The following is a 5853-nucleotide window of genomic DNA, read 5'->3' on the forward strand; positions in this document are numbered from 1 at the left end:
CCGTGGACAAATTCACCAAATGGATTGAGGCAAAGCCGATCAAGAAGCTGAATGGGCCGACTGCCGTGACATTCGTCGCAGATATAACAACTCGGTACGGCGTGCCACACAGCATCATCACCGACAACGGCACAAATTTTGCGAAGGGAGCATTGGCGCGTTACTACGCGACGCAGGGCATCCGGTTGGACTTAGCGTCCGTTGCCAACCCGCAGTCAAACGACCAAGTTGAGCGAGCCAACGGCCTCATCCTTTCCGGCATCAAGCCTCGACTGGTCGTACCACTGGAACGTTCGGCCGGCTGTTGGCTCGATGAGCTGCCGGCCGTCCTCTGGAGTCTGCGCACTACCCCAAACAAGTCAACCGGCTTCACTCCTTTCTTCCTCGTGTATGGTGCCGAGGCGGTCATCCCAACTGACATCGAGTTCGACTCGCCTCGGGTAACCATGTACACAGAGGCGGAGGCCAAGGAAGCACGAGAAGACGGCGTTGACCTGCTGGAAGAAGGCCGGCTGTTAGCCCTCAGCCGGTCCGCCATCTACCAGCAGGGCTTGCGCCGCTACCACAGCCGGAAGGTCAAGCCAAGATCTTTCCAAGAGGGCGACCTCGTGCTCCGGCTGATCCAGCGAACAGCCGGCCAGCACAAGCTCTCCGCCCCTTGGGAAGGCCCCTTTGTCATCAGCAGAGCGCTGGGAAATGACTCCTACTACCTGATCGACGCACAGAAGCCGAAGGTACGAAAGAGAGATGACTCCGGCAAGGAGTCGGAACGACCATGGAACGCCAACCTCCTCCGAAGAGTTTACAGTTGAAATGCAGTATGTATCACGCTAACTTTTGTACTAAGTACGAGACAATAGGCCCCCCGAGGAGAGCTCGGGGACTGCCATCTTTTATATATGAATGAAGAGTATCATGCTTATGATTATGTCATTACATTCACTTTTTTCGTCCGGCACCGGGTTCGACTAGTCGGCCCGGGGACTGTCCGCCTTGAGTTATATCAAAAGTCCTACCCGCGGTCAGACAAGTAGTGTGCCGGCACCCAAGCCTCCTCTTGCCAAAAGTCACAGTTCAAAGAACCAGCTGTCCGGCCGGCAAGAGTTAAAGGCAGGAAAGGACGCCCACACGAAAAACAGCTAGGGACTAACGGACTAATATAACAAAAGCCGGTTTTTCTCCTACCACCGACCGACTACCAGAGTAGCCGGCCAACCGGCTTCCATTCACCTCGCTTCAATCTAAGAAAGCTCGAGTACTTGCCTTCCCAAAAAATATATAGCCAAGTTCTTCCTTAGCCGCAGGCTGCAGAGCAGCCGCCGGTTGGGAAGGCAGCAGCTAGGGGAAGGCGGCAAAGGAAATAGCCTAAGGATAAAAAGCATACGCGAATGGAAGCCAAACACACACATAATTATATTTACACAAAAGGCCTTCGAAAGGCCAGCATTCAACATAGTTTGAATACACCCCCAGTGGGTGGAACTGCGCAAGTTTAACAAAAAATTGTTCAAAAAGTAACAAGCAGGAAAAGCAAGGACGGCAGATTAAGCCAAGGGAGCGACTGGCGAGTCGGGCAGGTCGGTGGAGACGGCAGCGCTGGCTGGAGGAGTGGTCGGCTGGCGAACCTCGGCATGACCACCACCTCCCGCAGAGGGCGTGCTAGCACGCTCCTCGTTGCTGGAGGCACGGTGTAACACCCTCGATGCGACTATAGCTCCCACGTGTCGAGGCACGACTTAGAGACATAATCGCATTGAAGGCATATGTCGCAAGTTAGGCAATCTTCACAACATCCCATGTAATAATAATAAAAGGGGAGATAACATAGTTGGCTTACACTCGCCACGTCAATCAAGTACATTAATAACATTACATCATCCATACACTCAAGGCCCGACTATGGCGCCAAAATAAAAGAGAACCCAACATGCGACACGGTCCCATTCACCCCCAACTGGGCACCACTACTGATCATCGGGAAAGGAAACATAGTATCGTTGAGAGTCTTCGTCGAACTCCCACTTGAGCTCGTACGCGTCTCCTGGAGCAGAATCATCGGGCCCTGCATCTGGTGTAATAGTAATCTGTGAGCCACAGGGACTCAGCAATCTCGCACCCTCGCGATCAAGACTATTTGAGCTTATAGGTAAGGCAAGGTGAAATATGAGTGGAGCTGCAGCAATCGACTAGCAAGTATGGTGGCTAACTTATTCGCAAAAGAGAGCGAGAAGAGGAGGCAAAGCACGAGCGAGAAGCTAGAGAACAACCTGCGCAAACATTACTCCAACACCATGTCCACTTCCCGGACTCCGCCGAGAAGAGGCCATCACGGTAACACACTCAGTTGATTCATTTTAATTATTTAGGGTTCAAGTTATCTACAACCAGACATTAACAAATTCCCATCTGCCCATAACCGCGGGCACGGCTTTCGAAAGTTCAATCCCTGCAGGGGAGTCCCAACTTAGCCCATGACAAGCTCTCACGGTCAACAAAGAAATAGACCTCCTCCCAAGATGTTTCGATCAGACTCGGTATCTCGGTAATTCAAGACACTTCGACAGGTTAAAACAAGGCCAGCAACACCGCCCGAATGTGCCGACAAATCCCGATAGGAGCTGCACATATCTCGTTCTCAGGGCACACTCAGATAGGTCAAGCTACGTGTAAAACCAACCCTCAAGTTTCCCCGAGGTGGCCCCGCAAGCTGCCCGGTTTGGACCAACACTCAGAGGGAGCACTGGCCCGGGGGGGGGGGGTTAAAATAAGATGACCCTTGGGCTCCGGTAACCCAATGGAAAAAGAGGCTAGGTGGCGAATGGTAAAACCAAGGTTGGGCATTGCTGGAAAAGCTTTAATCAAGGCGAACTATCAAGGGGTTCCCATTATAACCCAACCGCGTAAGGAACGCAAAATCCGGGAACATAACACCGATATGACGGAAACTAGGGCAGCAAGAGTGGAACAAAACACTAGGTGAGAGGCCGAGCCTTCCACCCTTTACCAAGTATATAGATGCATTAAAATTACATGGCAATATAATGATATCCCAACAAGTAAATAAAATATGTTCCAACAAGGAACGGCCTCCAATCTTCACCTGCAACTAGCAACGCTATAAGAGGGGCTGAGCAAAGCGGTAACATAGCCAATCAATGGTTTGCTAGGACAATGGTGGGTTAGAGGTTTGACATGGCAATTTGGGAGGCTTGCAAGCAAGTGGTAGGCATCGTAGCAATGGCATAACAAAAGAGCGAGCAAACTAGCATAGCAAAGATAGTAGTGATTTCGAGGGTATGATCATCTTGCCTGCACAGATGTCAGAGTTGACTGGATCCTCAAAAGAAAACTCAACGGGCTCCTCGTTAGCGAACTCGTCTCCCGGCTCTACCCAAACAAGACAAACAAGCAACAAGGATACAATCAACCACGTGCAAGACCAAGCAATATGATGAAATGATGATATGCTATGCGGGATGCGATGCGGGATGCAAAATGCAAGATATGACAGGAAATGCATGAACCTGGCCTCAACATTGAAATCCAAGTGTGCCACTGGAAAGATGAGATGAAATCGCTTGAAAATGATATAAAGAACGCCGGAATCGGAGTTACGGTTTGGAAATGGCAAGCGATTCAAAAATGACACCGGTCTGCGATTTACAACAAGTAGGCATCTAAATGCAATGAAAAGAACATGCTACAGCACCCAAACATAACAACAAAATACATGGCAGGGATGCACACAAGATGCTTAACAAAAGTCTAGCACTGAGCTACAGCCAATTCATCCATTAGGAGGTTCAAACAAGCATGGCAAAAACGCAAATGGTAAAACAGATCTCAGACTTAGTGAAATTAACACTTGTCTGGAATTTCAGATCATATAGCCCTCTTCGGAGCAACAAAACAACATGCTACAGGACCTGAACATGACAAAGAAAGACATGGCATGGAGCTACTCAACAATCTTAACAAAAGTCCCTTAGTGACCTTGAGCCAAAAGGGATCACAAAATATACTAACAAGCACACGAACATAGCAAAAACATAATCAGTTTTCGGACTGAAAACTGGGACATGCTGAAACATAACTCACGAAGGCATGTTTACGAGCTCGATGCACTCACCACGGTGGAAGTCATGGTAAGACAAGCATACATCCATCCAGAAGGCACAAAATACAAGCTAGACATGGCAAGAACAATGGCATAGCATGCATGGATCAACTACAATAACATCGGCAAAATCGCAAACAAGTTGACGATCTGCCCAGATTCACAATGAAGCAAAAGTAGAGCTCGATTGACTCAGCTAGGGTGCTCCATAATTGCAAACAAAGACATGTATGGATAGAGCACTACAATATTAACAAAACATCCTTACTGATCATCCTCAAAAGAGGCACGGATCACTAGGAAACAACGTGAACATATGGCATCATGAACTAAACAATCCCAGGACTTAGTGAAAACACTAAGTCCCTGAAAACAGAATTAGCAAGTGCACCACTTTGCAAGCTTGCACAAGTCACCACACACATCCTAAAAATACATGGGTTGCACCTCTGGATAGATGACAAAACCATTAACAAAACATATGAAGAACTCACGGGCATAGCATGCACACAATAATCATGGCAAAAATGACAAAAGTGCTAAACGGAGTAACAGATCTGACAATTAACTCAAGTAGCCCTCTTCTAACAGCATTTCGGGCATCAAGATGAGCTCAAATTAAAATGATGCAATGGAATGAAATGATGTACTATCTGAGATGAACATTTTGATATGCTATATGCATGAATCGGAGCTCAGATGCAAAGTTACGGAGCCGCGAACATGGGCATATGAACTAAAAATTCTGGGGACTTAGGAAAAAAATCAACCTCCGGATCTGGATCTAGGGTTTGCACGGAAACCGAGGCATGCGCGCGGCACTGTAGCTGTTCGAGGACCGCCGGAAGAAAAAGAGCCGTGGCGGTCGGAGCTCTCGCCGGAGAGGCCGCCGGCGACGAGGAGGCGGGGCGGCGGCTGCGGGGCGCGGGGCTGCCCGGCGACGAGCTTGGCGGCGGCGGTCGCCGGCCGGTGCGGCGGGGCCGGCAATGGCGCACGGCGGCGCCGGCCACCGGGCGCGGGGATGAGGGAGGCGCGAGGGCGCGGGCGGCGCGGGCCGAGGAGGGCCGGCCGCGGGCCGCGGCGGGCTGGCGGTGGAGGCGGCGGGCGCAGCCAACGGGGCGGCGCCACGTGGCGGCGGCGGGCGGTGGCGGACATGTCCGGCCCGAATCGGACGTGTCCGTCGGCAGGAGGAGCAGTTTTAGGGTTTCGGGGAGGACGAAGATCCGAAAACGGAGCGGTGTATATATAGGCCTAGAGGGAGCTAGGAGAGTCCAAATGAGGTGCTGTTTTCGGCCACGCGATCGTGATCGAACGCTCTAGGACATGGAGCAGAGTTTGGTGGGTCTTGGGCCAAATTGGAGGGGTGTTGGGCTGCAACACACACGAGGCCTTTTCGGTCCCTCGGTTAACCGTTGGAGTATCAAACGAAGTCCAAATGATACGAAACTTGACAGGCGGTCTACCGGTAGTAAACCAAGGCCGCTTGGCAAGTCTCGGTCCAATCCGGAAATGTTTAATCCCCACACACGAAAGAAAGCTAGAAATGACCACCGGAGGAGAACGAAGCGCCGGAACGCAAAACGGACAACGGGACAAATGCTCGAATGCATGAGACGAACACGTATGCAAATGCAATGCACATGATGACATGATATGAGATGCATGACAAAGACAACAACACACGGAGACAAAACCCGAACCCGAGGAAATCAATATAACTTAACGCCGGAAACGGC

Source organism: Triticum urartu, chromosome 2A, assembly GCF_056163025.1.
Source record: "Triticum urartu cultivar PI428250 chromosome 2A, HENAU_Tu73, whole genome shotgun sequence".
NCBI classification, from domain to species: Eukaryota; Viridiplantae; Streptophyta; class Magnoliopsida; order Poales; family Poaceae; genus Triticum; species Triticum urartu.